A 21014-nucleotide genomic window follows, 5' to 3' on the forward strand; every position below is an offset into this window, starting at 1 on the left:
ATGTGTAATCATTGGTGACAAAAGGACAGTAAAGCTTTCGTACTGTAAGTTCCGTTCCCCCTGACGACGGTGTTGATGAATGAGATATAAAGATGACTAACACAGGGTCTTGAGCAGCTAACAGCGGGTGTCGAGGTGAAAGGAGGCTGCAGGACACTCTCCTTCACTTTGGTCAGCTACAGAAAAAAACGTTTAAACTGTGTCTGAATAGCATTTCATTAAAATGTGTGGGATTTTTACTTTCATAACATAAATTAAATCACAATAGTACAGCTTATCTGAGGGGGTCATATTGGTTTGGTTAATACCATTAATCTCTTAAACACACTCACATAATATCTGGAGTGCATGTTTTGCTTTGAATTAATATTCTGCTACTCAACATTGAAGGTCGGGAAAAAATGCTAGTTTGTTTCGTAACTAAAATAATGTTTCCAATGCCTTATTATCTTGACTTTTTTAGTGCAAATTAAATGAAACATCTCTTTATATACTGTGTATGTTGAGCATACATAACTCACTTTCAAAACTTATCAATTGCATTATACTGTATTTATCATTCACAATTTCACTTCTGAAATATCAAAACATTTGTATGTCATTAAACATTGTTCAAAAGAGTAGTTTGAAAAGATCAATGCCACTCTCATGTCTGTGCAAAAAGCAACCGTGAGGTGTTTAGCTTAGCTTAGCATAAACTCGGAAAGCAGAGGCAAACAGCACACCTGGCTCCAAACTTTAAATATAGAACAAATTAATTTAGGCTAAAAAACTCTGATTAAACACAGTATGCTTTAGCACCTGCCGACAGCAGACAGTTACCAACTAGCAGGGGAACAAAAGCCATTACTCTCAGGAGTTGATGGAAACCATAGAGCTAAAAGGAGACTGAATATCAGACTTGCAGGTCAGGGGAACAGAAAGCACGACTCCAATTGCATCTGAATGCGCCTCAATGTCTGGATGTGAGAATATGTATTTGTTTGCTTACATTTCAGCAACAGGAACAATGTTTTGTGCGAGGTTGTGAGGTGAGGAATAGACCGACTGCTGGTTAAATCACTTTCACTTTCATCAGTCAATATAAGAAACATTTGTTTTACTTTCCATCTATTCAGTGAAAAACAATTTAGCCATTATCGCTACAAACATTCGTAGATTCGCTGCAGCTTACAGAAAGCCAACAAGCAATAAACTGAAAGGGGTCATTAAATGTATTACAAGCGCACTTCTTCACTTTTTTTGAAAATAATTGCAAATGTAATTTCTCAATTTTGTGACAATGATAATGGCACTCTTTCAGGTTACTTTAAAAAATACAGAAGAGTCAACAAGCGATTTTCAAGTAATGGAGGCACACTTTCAAAAAGCTGAGACATTTCTATTGTAACATTTATTTCCATCCAGAGATGGAGCTTTGGTTTTCTTGGAAAGTATTGTTGAGTGCAGAAAAAAACCAACACTGGCTATATTATGAAGCTCTGATTCCATCAAGTGGATCATCTCCGATAACTACTTCATGAGACAAGGAGCAAGCAGAAATGTATACATCAAGCAATAAAATATATTTGTTGCAGAGAGGAACGAGTAAGCGTTCAGAGAAGGATCCACAGCATCTTTGGCTTCCTTATTCCCTCTTTTCCAGCACAATAAATGTCCTGCTAATACGTCCCCAGTCTCTTGAGCCGAGACAAAAGCAGCTCATTGATAACGGCTCAATAAGTGAGCATGGAGGTCTGTCGAGGGCTTTGAGGAATGTCCGGTCAATATGTGACAATAAAGAATTGTACATGGCATTTTAAAACAGTATTTTTGTCCTGGAACTGCAGTTGCATTGTGATACAAAAACAACGACAGTTATAAATAATAAGCAGCTGATAAATAGTTAATGCACACTAGGACACACTAATGCAGTTTTGTAAAATGTCTTTAAATCTTAAAATCACGGTCCTAAGAGTGGGACACATTTCCTCTGTCATATTACACCCTTATTATGTTTTTTCCTAAATTGCGATCTTTCTTCAGTATTTCATTTTTTTCAAAATGAGATTCTATAATGAAGACAGTTTTCATCCACATCAGAAAAATCCATTCCATTACTCTCGCAGTGAAGATTTCCCTTTGTTCTCGGAGACACAAATTATTTCCCTGTTGCTTCAGAAGGCGACTCCTTTACTTGGCTTCAAAACCAAAGGACGGGGGGCAGGTGGGGTGCAGGGGAGGGGGTGGCAGAGGACAGAAGGAGAAGAAAGGAGATACACAGTGAAAAAGAGGGAGATGAAAAAGGGAGGGCAGAGTGACAAAAAAGTCCAGAGAGAGAGAGAGAGAGAGAGAGAGAGAGAGAGAGAGACAAGGCACAGAGGGATGTCAGTCACAGAAATAGTGTGTGTGCAATGTGTTTGCATGTGACGGGGGGTAATAATGAGGATGGCATGGGACACAACAAATCGGACCGTCTACAAACTCAAATCTCAATATTCACCCCCATCTCCCCCTGCTAATACCCTGCCTTCCTTTGATATTTGTTTCCCCTTTTAAAGTCATTGATGTTATTAGTTTTTGAAACCCGGCTTAGAGGCTTATTGATAGGCTGCACAAATGGAAAAATAAATGGCCTCAGAATCTCTGATGAGAGAGAACAATCATTCTTGTCTATTGCTCATGTGAGGCTGCAGCACATCTACAAAACTAACACTGCGCCAGGAGGGAGTTTCTGTGTTTTCCTGCGTGAAAGACACTCTTGCATGTCGCATTTTGGGCTACCCTCTTTCCAGGGGGCTTCACCAATAATGAAGAAAAACCCTCCGTTTTTCTGATAAACACTTAATCAGGCAGTATGGAATCAGTGAGAGCAGTAAAAGGAGCACACACTGTCACGGTTTTAATGCGAGTCTCTCTGTGTTCAGGAGGGGGGGGGGGGGGGGGGGTTAGCCTCTCTGATGTGCCACAGCTGAAATTGGCAGGCTATCAGTCACAACCCTGTAACACAATGTACAGCATTTCTAAACGGTATAAAGAGATATGACAGCCAAGAAGGCAGAGAGGCAGATTGAACGAGGGAGAGGGAGAAGACATGGAGACATAGAGCAAAGCAAGGAATGAGAGTGAGAGAAATGCCATTTTTAGAAGCCTGATGTGTTAGTCTAAGTGTTTTCTTTACAACTGGGTCAGAACAGCACATTATCCCAGACACGGAGAACAAGCGTTTAAGTCTTTTGACACCGACTGATCTAACTCTCTGTGCCGCAGGTCACATTTCTCAACAGTATTATAATAAACGCACCATGGTTAAGGTCCTTAAATGATACCATATTAAGTCCACACGAATCAAAAGTTGTCAAGATGTTTGGAAATGGGGCAAGCTCTTCTGTTGACAAACGAGAACAAAGCCCGCTCAGCATCCCTGTTGGTAATCAGGCCTATTGATTAGTGGCTGTGTGGGTCTGTGAGGGGCCGCAGGAGCCTGGGAGCCAGTGGCTGTGTGCATATGCACGGGGGTGTTAGCAGCGCTTATTCTCCCGGCCTGTGGGACAATGCAGCCTCTGAGCGAGGTGATTAAAAGGCCCGAGCTATTGAGCTCCTTCAATCAATGCCCTCCTGTGCTGCTGGACAGAGCCGGAGGCCACTTCCCAAACAACAGCCTCACACACATGCTAAAATACTATCACTTTCTCGACCCTCCATTTCTCCTCTCCCTCCCCCAAATCTTAAACCAACTTCGTTAAGTGTCAGGGCCAAAGGGGGCCAAATCCCCATTGCCTTGCTGCATGGCTTGCCTTGACCACACCACATTGCAAAGAGGCTTTCCATTTTCATCATGTACAATGGCCAATGAAACAATCGGGAGAGAAGAAGGGGGTGTGGGATAAAAGTAGGAGCTTTTCATTTAAATGGATAAGGTTAATGAGTTATTTGTATGGTTGACGTGTTTCGATGGTTGGAAAGGTTAGGCGCATCTACAGGGCTGCCCTTTGGAGTGATCTCCTCTGTTTCACACTCTCTCAAGCAGTGGTAATGAGGGGTCACTGTGCACCATGAGGGCCCTGGGAGCCAGTAGAACGGCCTGACAACCACACAGCCACCGTCATATTACCAATTCCTCCAAAGTAAACATGTGCAGGTTCTCTCTCTCTCTCTCTCTCTCTCTCTCTCTCTCTCTCTCTCTCTCTCTCTCTCTCTCTCTCTCTCTCTCTCTCTCTCTCTCTCTCTCTCTCCTCTCTCTCTCTCTCTCTCTCTCTCTCTCTCTCTCTCTCTCTCTCTCTCTCTCTCTCTCTCTCTCTCTCTCTCTCTATCCTGACAAGTGGTCTGCTCTCAGCTCGCCCTGACCAGAGAATACTCCTCCCTGACGTTTTTTTGGAAAATCACTTCCATATTTTCATAACTGCCGGATCCTAATTTAGTTTTTTTAATGGAGCCTCTCGTTTTTTTTTCTAATTTCTAAATTCCATTTCAGTTCACCCGCTGTCATAATCATACCTACTATTTTTTGCCACTTTGTTTCATCAACACCTTGGTTAATCTGGTCAGAAATGTCACATACTGCTGATAATAATCAGTCATGTGTAATTTATTGAATGCATGATTATAGAATAACAAAGCAAATATATATTTGAATATCATGGCAATCACAAATTCTAGGCACAAACTTAGACTCCTGATTGTGAGAATCATGATAAAAGGCCTGGCTTTTCTTAATTCGGAGCTATTAGTTTGGTAATTATTTCATAAACTGGTATGTCCAAATTCTCACAGGCTTGTATCGCAGGCGGCCAGGCAGCCTGGGGTGTGTTGCTGTCAGGTGTGCCAGTGTGAGCGGACAGAGGCGGTGGGTTCTGCTTAAGACAGAGTATTGGACAAACACAAACAAACGAGGCAGCGGCCACTGTGACTCAGTGCTCTAATGAACCAGCGTATTGACTTGCTGGCTTTCTCTTTCTCTCTGCCTCCATGTCTCTCTCTCCCTCTCACACACACTCTGGCTCGCTCACTCTCTCCCTCTGTCTGCCGTGTTTGTATGGATCCCAGCTGCCACTCGGAATACCAATTACTGTAGGCCCAGGAGTGGGGGAAGGAGAGAGGTAGAAGGAAAGGGAGAATGAGGGAGAGGGAGAGAGGGATGTTGGGAAAGCAAGGAAGGATAAAAAGAGGAAATGGGAAGAGAGAGGAGAACCGGTGAGGGAAGAAAGAGGAAATGGCAAACGATCCAGGAGGCTTGTCCTCACTTGGTGGCCGTGAGAAGAAGCTTTTCCGGGTGATGACGATGAGGGAAGGAGGGGGAGGAGCGAGGGGGGTCTTCATCCCTGATGCTGTGGCACCTCACAAGGAGGGAAAATCAAAAAGTGTCTCCATGTGAGACACTTACATCCCTGATGCTGTGACACTCTTACAGCAGACGCACAGGGTGGACAAATCAAAGGGGACCTTTTTCTGGTCTGCCACAAATAGGTGCACCCCCTGCACAGGAACGAAGGGAGTGTTAGGTGTTACGATTTTCCCTGAGCATTCCTGGGACAAGAGCCTGGCGCTACATCTCTTATTACAAGATATTTGTATTTGATAAGGGATTTGGACCGTTGTAAGCTTTGGGTTCCAATGACACTCTTTTTCAACCACCGCAACAATTCTCATGACAACTGTAATGAGCATGCTCACATTCTGCACGATACCACTAATTTGAGAAATTTCCAGCACAAAGACATAATTAGACAAACTAATTAGACGAAGACTTCGCTGCACAGAGATCCTCCGCAGTTCAACTCATCCGCCTACCTGCCGATGACTAAAATAGGAAGCAGCCGTCAAGCCCATCCATGCTTATTCCCCTCAGTTAGTGCGGTGAGGTGTTTGTGAGATGGCGCACAAGGGAGAATAACATGATCCCTCCCGAGGGCTGCAGCCGCTCCTCACCAGCAGTACAGCAGTGTGTTTGTTGTGGCTTTAGTGTCACATAGGGCTAACAGGTCCTACCCAGCCACAGATTGTCTTCCTATTTTATCTGAGGCAGCGGCGTTGTCTAGAGACTGCGAAAAAAGCCGTCTGAGAACATTCTGCGCAGGCCAACAGCTATATGTAAGACATATGAATAAATCAGAGCGAGTGGCAATCATTTGTGCCATGAACACTTTAAAATACACAGTTCCGGTTGAGGTGTTCATAGTGAGCTATAGGTGAAGTGGTGGGTTTTCTAATGAAGAATATGAGGAGAGTACTTAGAGAGAGTTGGAGAGGCGAGGGAGGTAGAAAGGTAATTGATTTTAAAAGTGATGGGAAAACCCACAGGTCTCAGGAGGGAGCAGCAAACCGTCTCGACGGATACAGAAATCCCAACTGCCTGCAAGAATAATGGAATTAATTCTTAGTCGGATTTAAATACATGTTATAATGGAATCTTAAATTAACATTTCATAAAGCCCCAAGAGAATCAATCAAAGATGTTAAAGTTTTTTTGTACCTTTCTCTCGACAATGGTGCATTTGTCCTATGAATATGTGTTCCTTGTACACGCTCTGTGTTATCCAAACAGCAGTGTTTGCTCGTTATCGCTTTTGTACAGTGTAGGATGAAAAAAGAATGTTATCATTATAACAATGTGGACTTGCTCGTGCATACACAAAAAACAACTTGCTAGCCCACATAAAAGCTCAGAGGACCAAATAAGCATGTGCACATGCGTACTAGGGCTGTGCAATTAATCGTATTTTGATCGCAATTACGATTTTGGCTTGCCACAATTACGAAACAACATAATCTAAAAAAACGATTATTTTGACAGTACACTGCAACATATTTGATCTAATTTATTTTAGTCTAATTTATTTTCATTTATAATATTAATATATGTTTAGTAGCTTGTGGAAGTGCGCTCCAAAATATTTGTTGATCTTGTTTATTGGTATTATTTTTTATATTATTTATTTAAATGTAAATATAAATGTATCATTTTTTTATTTATTTGTTTATGGGTTTTTCAGTTGAATTATACGTTCAGGGTAATCAACAGTTAAAAAGAGACTGTTCAAATTATTATTTGTATTTGTTTTAAAGTTCAATAAATGGATGTTTTCAAAGTCAATGAATAATCGCATTTAATATCGTGATATCAATTATTGGCCAAAATAATCGTGATTATGATTTTTGCCATAATCGAGCAGCCCTAATGCGTACACACACATTCATATTTTCAACTGCTAGGCAGTCTGTCGATGCAGAGTCAGTGACGGCAGATTTGTGAAAGAGGGGGAGAGACAGACGGGTGTTTATTTTTGCTAATTTCTGTCAGTTCACTAAATCCAGGTAGACTGGATGCACTTCGGGATTAACAGTCAGCACAGAGGGCTTCTTTAAGCACTGACTGCCCCTCGAACAGATAATACATATGCACATACACTGTAACACAAACACTTTGCACATAGATACCTTACCCACCTCTCAAGAGGCTTCATCACTGGAGCCAAAACACAGCAGTAGCATACATCTTTGATAGTGAGTTTTAAACCTATTAGATCCTATGGCTATAAAGTATGCATGCAGACTGTACACTTACTCTCCTCTGACAAAGACTTTTTCTCAATGGAATAAACTGCATAAATAAACCATAAGCAAATCTTAAGTAGTGCACACAAAAGGCAAAAAGGCGTGCTTATACGCAAGCTTATATCCACGCCTCAGAGGCAGATATCAAAGGAGCAGGTTTTATACGCAGCGTCATTTGAAAATAAAAGGAAAATACCTGCAGTTGTGATGCTCCCAAAGTATTTAGCCCATGGTGACAGAAACGCCGCTGTATGACAGTAATAGTAGCAGCTAAATAAATTAACACGCTGGGCGTGAGTGTACTGGACACAAGGATGTACTTCCTTCTGTATATATTGTAGGCATGACATGTTGAGCTGTGTTTAACATGAGGTTCAGTGCCAATACAACCATGTATTTATCTTTTTTTTTAGTATGGGTCAGTAAAGTACTTTGAGGAATATTCAAAGGTTTTTCCACATAACGGTTTTATCAATTTAACTAACATTACTAACTACTAACATTTAAACGTTTTTAGGTTTGCTTTGACTAGCTCTAAAAGTAATAATTGCTTTAAGTATTGAAGGATATGCTTGTTTTAATCAATGTAATACTTGGTCTATAAATTATGAAAAAACAGGGATCCACAAAAATAAAGAGCCCAATGTGACATCTTCAGATTGTTTGTTTTGACTGAAAGTCCAAAAGCTGAAGACAATTCACGTACAAATAAATTGCTGATTGACTCAACAAATGAATTGACACATTGTTTGCAACCACAAGACCTTTAATAAAATAAAGTCTAAACACGAGGAAATAAATTATTAGAAGTTAAGGATCTGACAAAGCATACAGTGCCAGTCTTCAAATCTTGACAGCTTAGTCAGTATCTCAAAAGGGGTTCGAATACAGGTTCATGTTCATTACAAGTAACTTACCATAATAGTTCAGAGAAATATAAACATCATTTGGTAGGGCTTCAGAAAAAATGCAAGCATTTCAACTGAGGAAATCAATAACTATTTCATATTACCTAAATCAAAAAATAATGTAGTCCGCTTTATCAAAAACAAAGCTAAAACTTGGTATAACACAAAACGCCTGCAAAGTATTTAGCAAAATCCAGACCTACTGAATTCCAACAGTATACAAGATATTACAAAGAATCTCGGAAGCTTTGTGTGACTAAATTATGAATTAGCTATTTTATCAGCGCCGGCTACGCTGCGTTGCATATTTTTACTCCTTCTAGAGAGCATTTTACTGGCTCAACTGTGATATGTGTGGGCTGTATTCTGACATTGTCGCTGAATGATGACTTGGGGAAATGGGTTAGAAGAGCAGTGAAATACGGTGAGCAAAAAAAAGTCTGTTCGCACATGACAGTGTACGTCACTGACAATAAATGTGAAGCAGGCATCCTGGCCTATCATGTATATTGTTATGCTTAAATTGGCTACTTGTGTGACAGCAGAGACTGGGTCACTGTCATAATGCTAAAACATGTGCGTGTGTGAATGTGAGAAATAACAGTAGTCACAAAGTCGAAGAAAACGCCGGAGCCAGCAGAAATTCTTACTGAGGCATGCTGGAGCTGACAGAGAAACAAGCAAGAATACACACAGCTGTACAGAAGTCAAAGAGCCGCAGTACACACTTCATACACCCTTCTGAGATGCATCTGAAATGAGAAGTCCTAATTATTATTTCCATTGTGCCCCACTCCTGTGACAAGGACCACTAGCTGTGAATGATTATAATTATTACCCGTAGTAGAATAGCAGTGGTGCTGTTGTATCATCAGCAACATCATCTAACAGATCAGGGTCAAATCCAACTTGAAATTCATGTATGCAATTCAATTCACATTCTCTGTGTTAAGATATTCAAAAACATTCCTCATTTGACTTCTTCTTAGATGTGTCGCGCATGGATTGTGTTTTGCCTCTGGCGTGCTATGGTAAATGAAAAGTAAAGCGCTATTCTTCAGCTGACTGTATCTGACAGGAAGACTATTGCAACAGGCTTTCTCATCGCGGTATGATAGAATAGCTATTCGATTAAATTATCACTAATGTTTGATTAGGGCACAAATGGCGCAGTCTCCACAAACAGCAGCACAATTAAAGTGAAATAAATTAAAGCTAATCTTAGACCCATCGCTGGCAATGCCCGTAAACACTCAACTTGTTCGCTGTGAAAAGATTTACAGCAAAATATAGCCTGTCTCATATTTGCAAAAAAATTCACAACATTGTTTAGAGTAGCAAACAAGCCCGTCTTGAATGGCTGGTAATTATGTACAGCAGCAAATAAAGCGTGGTTCCTTTCTGAGGCACTGGTGGCTTGTTAAGTGGTGAACAGACAAAACAGCATTTAGAAAATGAAAGGTGCAGGGAAAGATCCAGGGCACAGCCAGCTTCTCTCCCATTAGAGACAACACTGTCTGTCTCACGACCGTTTGTTTGTTCCAACTGGCTTTGCTGGAAGGACGCACCCTGAACCCCCACCTTCAGCAGTAACTACGTCTCTCCCTTTTTTCTGTCCCCTCTCCCTCCGTCTGTCCAGCCCTTCCTCTAATCTTCCCACATCCATCCCCCCTCTCATCTGCAGCTCCTCTGTTTTCTCCTCTCTCTCAGTACAACCTACCCTATGTTTGGCGCTCTTTCTCATCATCAACCCCTTTTTTCATCTCCCCCACCTCCTCCCCCCACCTCCCCCCCCCTGTTTCCATCCACCAAATCAAAGATAAGGCTAATGAAGGTGGCTTATTATTCCAGCATTCGGGACCCTGGATGTATACACATTTAGCACAACAAGGATATGTGACTCCTCCGGCTCCAACATGAGGAATTAGACAAGGGGCAATGAATCTATTAGTGTTATTATATAACAAAAAAACAGAGTTGTTATTGCTACTGTGTGTGCCGTTACAAAGGGAACAATACATGGGAGCAAACTGTGAGAAACCAATTAAAATCCAGCCTTGTCATATAGCTTCCTCCCTCCCGAGTCATATTGTGAATATACCGCTTTCACACCATTCATGTCAGTGCACCTGTGTTCACTGCATTAAATCCCAACCTCTTTGGGCTCCTTCTCAAATTTCCCAGCATCAAATCACACTATCTGTTTCAAGAACCCCATGAGTTGAAATGCAAGGGGGCCCGGGAGAGAGTGAGCAGAACTGGGGACATTCCACATTATCTGTCCATCTGTAATATATGGGTCTGATATGTAAGCAGGAAATGAGCTATGAACGTCAAGCCTGCGTGCTCATGGTCCCAGTGGCCACAAGCCTACATGTTGAGATCAAGTAGGCAACGCGGAAAGTGGTTTAATAGACCCCAGTTTAATTGGACTTTTATTTGTTAATGGCAGAAATCCTGATGCATTACTTTAATTATCCTGGCAGAACTAATTCATGAACACCGTAGGGCTGCTCGATTATTGCAAAAATCATAATCTCGATTATTTGGGTCAATAAATGATATCACGATTATTAAAAACGATTATCTATTTACTTTGAAAACATCCATTTATTAAAAAAAAATGTTTAACAGTATGTTTTTAACAGTTGATTACCCTGAACTTTAAGTATAATTCAACTGAATTTTTTTTTTTTTTTTTTAAATCGTTTCATTGCGATTATGTTCTTTTCATAATCGTTGCAAGCCAAAATCGTAATTGCGATTAAAATACGATTAATTGAGCAGCCCTAGAACACGGTGCAAAAACGTGGCTGGCCTTGGCATTTAAATTGCACCAAACTGCTTTTCCTTTTTTTTAACCTGTGATTTTCTGCCTTCCACTGGAATCTCTCTGATAGGACTTGTAAGGATAGTTTAACCCCTTGGCGTACTTAAACCAGCCAGCTGTCATGAATGAATCCAGAGAATGAGGAGAGGAGAGCGCTGAGGCCATTTTCCCCCTAAAAGCGCTGGGGCCAACCCAGATCCTATATGTGGGCATGTCCATGTTTGCCAGGCCCTCAGAGTGCAGAGCAGCCCTCTTCAGTTTGGCTGCTGCTATGGAGGGAGGGAGGATGGGGAGGCACAGCTCCCTCTGTAGAGCGCTGGTCCAAGACAGGCAGTCTCTGCTCACATATACACTCAGCCCCATCACACATCAACTTCTCTGTCAATGCCGACCGGCAGCCAATCCATAGAGAGATCCTTAATGTCTTTCTGATTGCGCTGTTTTTAATTCATTACATGACTGCACTCTTACAGTTTTGCCTCAGTGCCTCACACCTCGTACTGACACATATTTTCTTAAGCGGGGCATTCTTTAAATTAGATTAGCTCAGTTTGCCTGTCAGCTACAGCTGTAATTTTTGCCTCTCTCAGCCACTGTGCATTAGTGTGTGTATATACATATGTGTGTCTGCAGCAGGAAGAGTTAGAGTATATGTTTACTTGTGTATGCATGAGTATGCCAGTAGCGTGTGAGTACAAATGTGTGTGTCTTTCTGGAACAGCTCCCGTCTGAGGGGCAGAGCAGGCAGCAAAGAGCTCAGCAGCGCCTCAGTCCCTCAGGACACGCTGCAGCTCTCTCCTCGCGGCCATGAAAAGCAATCAGAGCCCAGCCTTCTCCCCTGGACTTACCTCTGCCTTTAATTACAGAACTCGGCAGAGGCAGCAGCACGGGGAAAGACTGCCTCCGCTGGGCCGCAGTCAGCAAGGCACAGCCCAAACGCAGGGCTGGGGCGGGCGCAGCAGGCCTCTGCATACAGTGGCCTGACATAAACACAATGTGCTTACACAGACACTCGCTACTGATAGTATCAGCGTGCTTCCACATAGACTGGGAAAGACACAAGGTGCTTCCATAATACTTTAGCGACACAATGTGCAGAGAAAACTGCAGAGGTCCAGACATAAAACACAGCGGGACTCCATAGGCGGGAAGCCCTTTCTGTATCCTTAACGAGATGTTTTCCCCTGTATCTCCTTTTAAGTGTTGTAGTAATCTGTCAGGCAATACGATTGAAGAAATCCATCATACTTATAAACATTTATAGTACAAGCAGTTGTATCCTCTTCTCTAAAATGCCTTATATTGATTAGAACCTTTAAGGTGTAAATTATTGACCAGGAACATGATCTATATATACGAATAATGTGTCCACTGGCAAGAAAAAAAGCATGATTGACGAGGATCAGTTAATTCGGTATAATTGAGACTCTCTCCCATTCAACAGACGCGGTAGTAGAGGCCCAACACATGTGCCTGAGGCAGAAGCAGAGGAGAAGCCATAGAGCACACATGGGCAGGAGAAGATAAGAGACTATGTACACAAGCTGCTGGTTTTATTGCAGCAACATAACGCTCGGATAACATTTTCAGAAAACCTTCCAGCGCTGTCCTTGCTACTCTGGAACAGAGCCATGGTGGTGAAATGTGTCATTGGACTCAATTTCTCACCCAATTTGAGACTGAACGGAGAATGGCACTGGAGTGAAAGCAGTGAGGCTGACCAGGAGGAGATGAATGGCAAATTCTGTAACCTCCATGGCGAGCTTGGCGGCACGTCACAGAAGAAGACACAGTTTGATATGTGAGCTTCTGTTGGGTTCTGTATCTCTGATCTTCAAACAAGGCTGCAGACGACCACAGCAAGGAGACCCACTCCCCGAAACACTTCACATAGCCTCAGGCCCAGTGACGGCACACATTATCATGTATGTTAATGACACCCACATCAACATGTCAACTCAATTTGGCCCTCTTAAAGGCTCTCTTTGACTCAATCAATGCATGGCCTTCCATCTGGTTTACACTGCTGTCTTCACATTAGAGAAGCAGAGGGCAGTGACAGGTTGCCCTACATCAGTGTATCACTACATTTCATTTTTTAAAGAAATCTTCCAATAGGAACCAAATGCATGCAGAAAAGCCACAAAACAATCCTCAAATAGGTTAATATAAAAGCTGCAAAACATAAATCAAACTAAGTCTTGTCATATCAATAATTGTCCAGATCATTAATTGTGGCGATAAATTCAGCAGGTTGAAAATCCCTTCTTACAAGGCTTTCCAATAAACATTAGCCAGGGAAATGTCTAGCCCGTTAAAAATGTTATCCAATTACAAAACCCTATTTAAAACAGAGTTAACAACTGATTGTAACACCTCCACAAAACCAGAGCACAGAGGATGTTATTATGGGCTGCAGCTCATTATTCTCTAGCCGGGCTTGTCTGGCTCGCAGTGTGGCTGCCTGGGACATCCAGTAAACATCTGTCATGAGGCATCCTTTAAGAGGAGCACAGACACAGTAAGCTACTGATCTAGTGACCCGACAGTGCAGGCATTCACACCGCGTTAGTGCACCTGTGTGTGCTCTGCCATCATGGTGTTTAGGCCAATTTTAGGAATCTGTGCTCATAAACCGTTTATATGAATCATTTATTCACCTTATCACACTGGAGGGGCCTATAGCTGTAAGATGATGTGTTATCCCATTGGGTTTCAATAGCCCATTCATGAATCATTCATTATTTTGGACTATAGATGATTCCCCTTGATTCATCTCTTATTCATTTTGGGGCAGCACTGCTCGGGATGCATAGCGTTGATTCAAAATGAAGTCCACAGGCCAGTGTTTGCCTTCAAAACACACTAACAGTGCAGGGTAACTGGCTTCAATGTGAACAACCACACGTGGCACATGTATCTGTGTTGATTTCTGAGCTTTAGAATAGGTCAGTGTACCTGCGCTTTAAATAAGTGGGGGTATTTTTCGCAGGGAATGGGCTAATCGATGGAGCAGAGAGGAATGAATGTAGCCTACGACAGCTGTCCCAAGGAGGCAGGGCAGCTACTACACCGCATGCTTGGTGTGTTCTCCCTTTGAATAAAAATGTCCGATAGATAAAGCAAAGCAAGGATGCAAATCAGTGTGTGTACAAATCGAGCTGTCATGTGCAGTGCATACCAAATAGAGCTCGCTCCCTATTCAAACATACACGGCACGCTGAATGGCAGCATAATAACGTTTTCAATGCCTACCTCCAGAGCGTATGCGCCCAAAACTGCGTTTTTCCCCCGTCGCAATGGGATCCTCCTCAGCTTCGTTGGACAGTATCAGAGATGCGTCTTTCCCCAGAAATGCAAACACTTCCCATGCATGTTCCCCCCCCACCCTCCCCGCCACCACCAGCAGCAGAAGCAGCCCGGGCCTCCAGTAATAGCAGGTGGACGCGCCTCTCAACGATGGAGACAGCGCGACTCTCCTCTCCCCCGCCGCTCCATTTTCAATTACGGAAGAATTCGTATTCCAGGAAACGCGCTATAGGACAGCCAGCGTGTCCTAATGTCGCCGCTTCTTCTCGGGACAAACAGGGGCCGTCGCCTCTCAAACTCCCGATTCGCGGCGCCCCCTCGCCTGTTATCTGCCTTTTACGAGGTGCTTGATGTTGCCATTGTCACGGCGTATTTTTTCTTCCTTTTTTTGCAGCTGGACCTCTCCCCCTCCTTGCGGCGCGCAGTCTCGTAGGCGCGTACTTTGCCTGCTCCCCCTCCGATTCTTCTCGGTCCGACCTATGAGCGCGCACAGCCAGCCGACGCAGGGCCACGCACCGCTTTGACGGACGCGGTGAGCAAATCAGGTAGCCCACTCCAAATAGGACTGTATCATAACAGGGCAACTGCAATGACATGAATAATGAATAGGCTCCTCATGTATGCCTATGCTGGATGATAGGCCCACTCATAACACTTACCGGACTGGAAGCAATATTTGGGTAGTCTCTCTCTGTCTCTCTGTCTCTCTCTCTGTGTGTGTGTGTGTGTGTGTGTGTGTGTGTGTGTGTGTGTGTGTGTGTGTGTGTGTGTGTGTGTGTGTGTGTGTGTGTGTGTGTGTGTGTGTGTGTGTGTGTGTGTGTGTGTGTGTGTGTGTGTGTGTGTGTGTGTGTGTGTGTGTGTGTGTGTGTGTGTGTGTGCATGTGTGTGTGTGTCTCTCTCTCTGTCTCAATATGAGTTGGGTCTGCAAACTGAAGAAAAGAGAATAAATAAATAAATGATTGATGGATAAAAATAGATTCAAATAATTTTATAAAATTACATTATTTGTAATCTAGTCATTCCTGTTGTATGTCCTGCTACAATGCAATTTTAACATACCGTTTAAAATGCAGGCTATATCATGTACTATACAAAAACACAAGGACTTCAATTGTATTTTTTGGAAAGCTGTAAAAGGGGATTTTTTTTCAGAACGTTTTAATGTATATGACTCAGTGAGTGAAAGGAAACATGAATGCTTGGTTAATGTATCTTTGTTAATCTGTATGATGGACAAAACATAGTTTAAAACATTTTGATTTCTTAAAAAATATTATGCCAAATCAAGACATACAGACATGCCAGATTCTTTGTTTTCTATCACTGTGCATTGAACATTAAGTTTAGTTTGGGCTTTGACTGTGGGTCAGAAAAAAACATGACATAAACATGGCTCTAAATGCTATAATGGTCATTTGTATTCTCTATTAGGCATTGGTATGTGCTGCAACAAACTATTATATATATGGTTAATTTAATATGAAAGTAACTATTAATTATCTTGTCTTAAAATGTCAGTCAAATTTGAAATGCATTTTCCAAAGTTCATGTTGACATATTCAAACTGATCTTTTTACAAGGCTTTTCTAAGAATATTCAGTTTACTATCATAAAAGAAGAAGAAAATATTCACATTGGAAAATTAGTAGCAGTTAATAGATTTCTGCTTAAAAAATGCTCTGTGTAAAATCTTAATTGCTCAAGATTACTTATTTGTTTATCTGCTGATTATCAAAAATAATCAACTTTGTGTTTCAGCTCAAGAAATATTAAAGTTCATTAGCCCAAAGTCTATTGTTTGGTATAAATATTCAGACATTTTGGAGCGACTCAGTTTCTGTCTTCCCTGATGTTAAATGTGTGTAATGAAATGTGTAATAATGCCCAATAAAACAGAACTGCTCAACTAAAACATTTATTCAAGGCTGATGTGAATACGTGTCTAATATGACAGGGACAATATCTATCCTTCTACTGCAGCACCATCACAAACTTTCACAAGTCAAGAGATTTGACAAACACACACCCCCCCCCCCCCCACACACACACACACACACACACACACACACACACACACAGATGTCTTGATCTGCATTATCTATAACTCTCTAATTTAGACCACACAAATTATCAAATTAACTTAGAAAGAGATAATGGCATTTATTTTATGAGCCGTGTTTTCACTTTTCCCTTAAAGAACAAGACGTGTGAACATAAATTATATCCACATTTCTTAAAATACCTTTTCATCTGCAGTCAGCATTACAGATGTTTATACTGAGGAGACAAATTGGCTTACAGCTTTTCTTAAAGCCAAGCAAGTTGATAACAAAACTCAAAGCTGACAAGAGCGGAATATTTTCATGCTGTTATAATTACAGAGTTTCTTTATGTCGTTGCAGTAAACAGAGGTAATCACTACTGCAGTGTGGTGAGTGTAATATAAAATAATAGGCTCAGCTATGCAAATTAACTCTGAAACTTGTTGCATATAATGAAGAGTGTGTTGAAAAGTTTAAATAAAGAAATGGTTTGCTGATGTGAAGATCCATCCATTATCTGGGTAACAAATCCCTGATCACCAAAGATGATATCATTATTATAAAGACTAATAATGTTTGTTGCATAAGATACAAATCCAACTAACTTAATGTATCAACTGTAAACATGAGGAAAATAACATCTCTGCCATTCTAAATGTGGCACAATACACTATATAAAATAGGTGTCCATTATCCTAATTAATTAATATAGCTCTCAAGAAATACAATTGTTATTAAAAGTAAAACAAAAAAAGAACAAAATAATTACTTAATTACACTGCTGTACACAAATAGACAAATATGACTTTTCAAAGGGCCAATACTAGTCATTTCCAAGTTCTAAATGTATCTTTACATTACATTACATGTCACTTGTTAGACGCTTTTATCCAAAGTGACTTACATACTCAATACTGTGGACAATCCCCACAGGAGCATCCACTTTGTGCATAAATATAAACAATACATTATTAACTGATTTTACACAACATTTAATTAAAGGGAAGAATGTATTTAACTCACATTATGTATTTGTTTTGCCATCGGGGGTTTCTCAGCCAGTCTGTTGATGCTATGATAGTGTGGGATTATGGGAGTTGTGGTCTTCAACACCAGTGTCCTCAATGGCTCAGCTGAGCGTTCGTCGTTCAGGAGTTTTTTATCCACAGATGTCTTCCCCTACTGAAACAAATGGACACGGTAATACAAAGAAATAAACAGATTAAAGCAGTTTTTGTGTTTTTCTGACATTGTTTGTGTGGTGTCTCGTCAATTGTGTTAGTTGTTTGTTTTATGTCTGTCATTTCATGTTTAGTCAGGTATTTATGTCATTCCAAGTCTAGTCAGGTTTCTATGTAGAGTCAGGTTTTCATGTTACTTCACGTCTTGTCTGTCTATTGTATGTCTGTCATCTCTAGTCAAGTCCCCATGTTTCATGTCATGTCTCGTTTTCCCACTTCCTGTTTTATTTTGTACTTACCTCTTGTCTTTCTTTTCAGACCTTGTTACTTCCTCACTTTGGGTGTTTTCCTGCCATCATCAGCGTCTGCCCCGCCCCTGATTGTTTCCACCTGTTCCCAATTCCCTCATGTTTAAATAGTCCTTGTCTCTCTTTGTCTTGTGCCAGTTCGTCTTGTTTCAGTGTGCTTCATGTGTCCAGAGACCCAGCGGATACCAGAGAGGAGAGTTTTGTTTGTTTGATATCAAGAGTTTTGTTTTGTCCTGTCCTTGAAAGAGTGTTTTTTTGTTAACACTTTGATTTATTTTTCTCATTAAAATATGAGTCGTTGCATTTGAGTCCAGTATTTTTGTACCCCGTTCTAACAGTTTGGCGGACACAGGAGGACTTGTTTCGCCGCCGTTAACTCAGCTTTTGTTTCTGACGTTTGATGAATAAAATACTTCATCAGGTTAATATATAAAGTTAAAAACCATCAAGATGTAATTCGTTTATTGTAGAATGTAGCTTCAAACTGCATAAAAAGTAAATGTAGAGCTTCTGCTAGACAACCACAATGCTGACAGTTGGGCATAAGGGATGTGTCACCATTACAGACGAGCAGATGAAACAAGGCTTTCGAAACTTTGGGGAATTGGAAGGTAAGTATACCCAAGTAAAACAACTCTTTGGGTTTGAATGTAGACATGTTGCATACAATTCATTCGAAACAACATAAAAATACTTCTTCTCCAAAATAAGATACAACACGATTTGCAAACTTTAGAAACATACGAACAGCAGTAAACAAAGAGTATATCTAATCACAAAAAGCACAATTAATGCAACGTCCAAACACCGGTCCATCACCGGCCTAAAAAAGGCCACAGATGTGGAGTAAGTTTATCGAACTTTTCACTATTCTGTTTATTAGTACTGGTAATGATTTAGCAGAATTACTATTGTGTATGAGTAATGAGTCATATGCTGTTGTTTTCTTTATTGTAACATTGTAATATTGAGTTCACATGTTCATAATAATGACAAAGTCAATCTAAGTATATTCCCCTGTAAAGTAAAATAAATGTCAATACCTTTGATTAAATGTGTCATTATCTTAAGTCCTGTATCAATAACCAAAGATTCAAACAAAGGCTCAGCAGTACAGACTACCGTGTCAGTGTACTACTTTCTCAGAATACCCCAAATCGACATTGTTTAGTGACTTTGGTTGATTTAGGTGCTTTTTATTATTATTTGATACAATGAAGAGCCATTCAGTTGAGTTTTTGTCAGTTGCAGTTATTGCTGCAGCAAGACGAAAATTTGTTATGCAACAAAAGTACATCTGAACTTGCAATTCATAAAACATGTTTGAATAGAGTTGATGTCAAGGTGCTGTAAGGAACTGCACGGAATGGCCTGAGCACATGCTGACAGATAAAATGTTTTAAACTATAAAATAAAGTGAGGTTTATCACACCGAGTAGCTGAAAGGGTAATTGTAACTGAATGTGAAAAACGGGCAGATTCTCAGAAACACAGTTGAAATAAATCTACAGGAGGTGACTGGCATTGAAGCTCATGGAAAATTAAAGGCTGCAAGGAGTTGAGAGCAGAATGTAAATGTCGAAATCTCAGGCTTTGACGCTCACCAGGTCTGACAGTCGGTGTGCAATCTCCAATAAGATTATGACAGTTGTAACCTGCATGCATCCATCTTTGTATTAGCAACACTGCGCCTGACCAAACAGTCTTGGGGCCATTTGGTGTAATTTGTCAGCTGTGTTTGAGATGGGGTGAGCTTGATTCAAAAAGGTTCACACTCATTCATGTGAATCGGGCTAAAAGTCTTAAAGACACATGAATGATGAACAAACACAAGGTGGGAACTATTTGATCCAGTTTGATAGTTTTCTCCTAATACAATCATTTGTTGGATTTTTGTGGGACAATATAATGTATGCAACTGGCCAGTGGTGGAAATTAGTAGCCTACATTTACTCAAGCCCTATAAAATATGTGGGTTACAGGCAGAGTCTTCATTTTGCAGTCTAAATATGTGGCAATTAAACAGTGATTTGATACAATTCAAATCCATTTCCGATCCGACAACTCAAGTTACTTTAGTGTGCTTCGCAGATTTAGAATTATGAGATATTAGAATATATTAAACCACCTGGCAGTAGAATAAATTAATCAAAAATAAGCTTCAACTTTAACAGCTGATAAGTTAAAGTAAACACATTAAAAGGTAGGGTAGGTAAGAATGGAGAAACCAGCTCGAGTGCGCTAGAATTTGAAAGAACGCCCCTTTCCTTCAGACTTCCTTGCAGAGCCCCTCCTCCAACACACACGAACGCGCACATGACCAATGAGGGCACGAGATACGTTTGTGCACAAATGGAAGGCTGACAGGCAGGTAGGCCATCCAGTTATTTTAGTCGTGCTTTTTACAGCGCCTTGGCTTCCACAGATACATTTTTTTAATGTGTTTATTGTCAAAGCATTTAATGTATTCAATGCTATAGGGATGTTAAGAGCATTCCATGGAATATAACAAAAAGTGTTTCTGAAGAGAATTACCTACCCCACCTTTAATGCATCAATAAATATAACATAATAATATAATGTATTCTATTCTGAAATTAGCCATTTAGCATAATGTCTCCTTTACTTTTGGTAATGATACTTTTGGCACATTTTAAATGCAGGAATTTTACATAGGAAATTAGTCATTCTAAATAGTTGTTTTACTAGCTTTCCTTAAAGGGACAGTGTAGGATTTAGCAGCATCTGTTATTAGGGTTGCAGATTGTAGCTATCTGAAAAACCCTCCTTCCACCCTTCTCTTTACAAGATTACAGTAACGAGCCCCGAGTGCAAAACTGTGTTAATGCTGGTATTTTCAGGACATCCTCTCATTCAAAGGCCTTAACACTCATTTAGGAGCA

General features: G+C 40.8%; 1 protein-coding gene across 2 annotated transcripts in view; it reads right to left on the minus strand.

The window, feature by feature from the left end:
• The window catches only part of nexmifb (neurite extension and migration factor b), a 46071-nt gene extending 31370 nt beyond the window's left edge, over positions 1-14701 (minus strand). Inside the window, exon 1 of one of the 2 annotated variants that reach the window (XM_079669726.1) lies at positions 14527-14701. The gene's annotated coding sequence lies outside the window, so the exon portion shown is untranslated. The remainder of the gene's footprint in view (positions 1-14526) is intronic. The other variant, XM_079669725.1, reaches the window with a different exon arrangement.
• Between the last annotated feature and the right edge of the window lie 6313 nt (positions 14702-21014).

Source organism: Notothenia rossii (genome assembly GCF_949606895.1).
Source record: "Notothenia rossii genome assembly, chromosome: 3".
Taxonomy (NCBI): domain Eukaryota; kingdom Metazoa; phylum Chordata; class Actinopteri; order Perciformes; family Nototheniidae; genus Notothenia; species Notothenia rossii.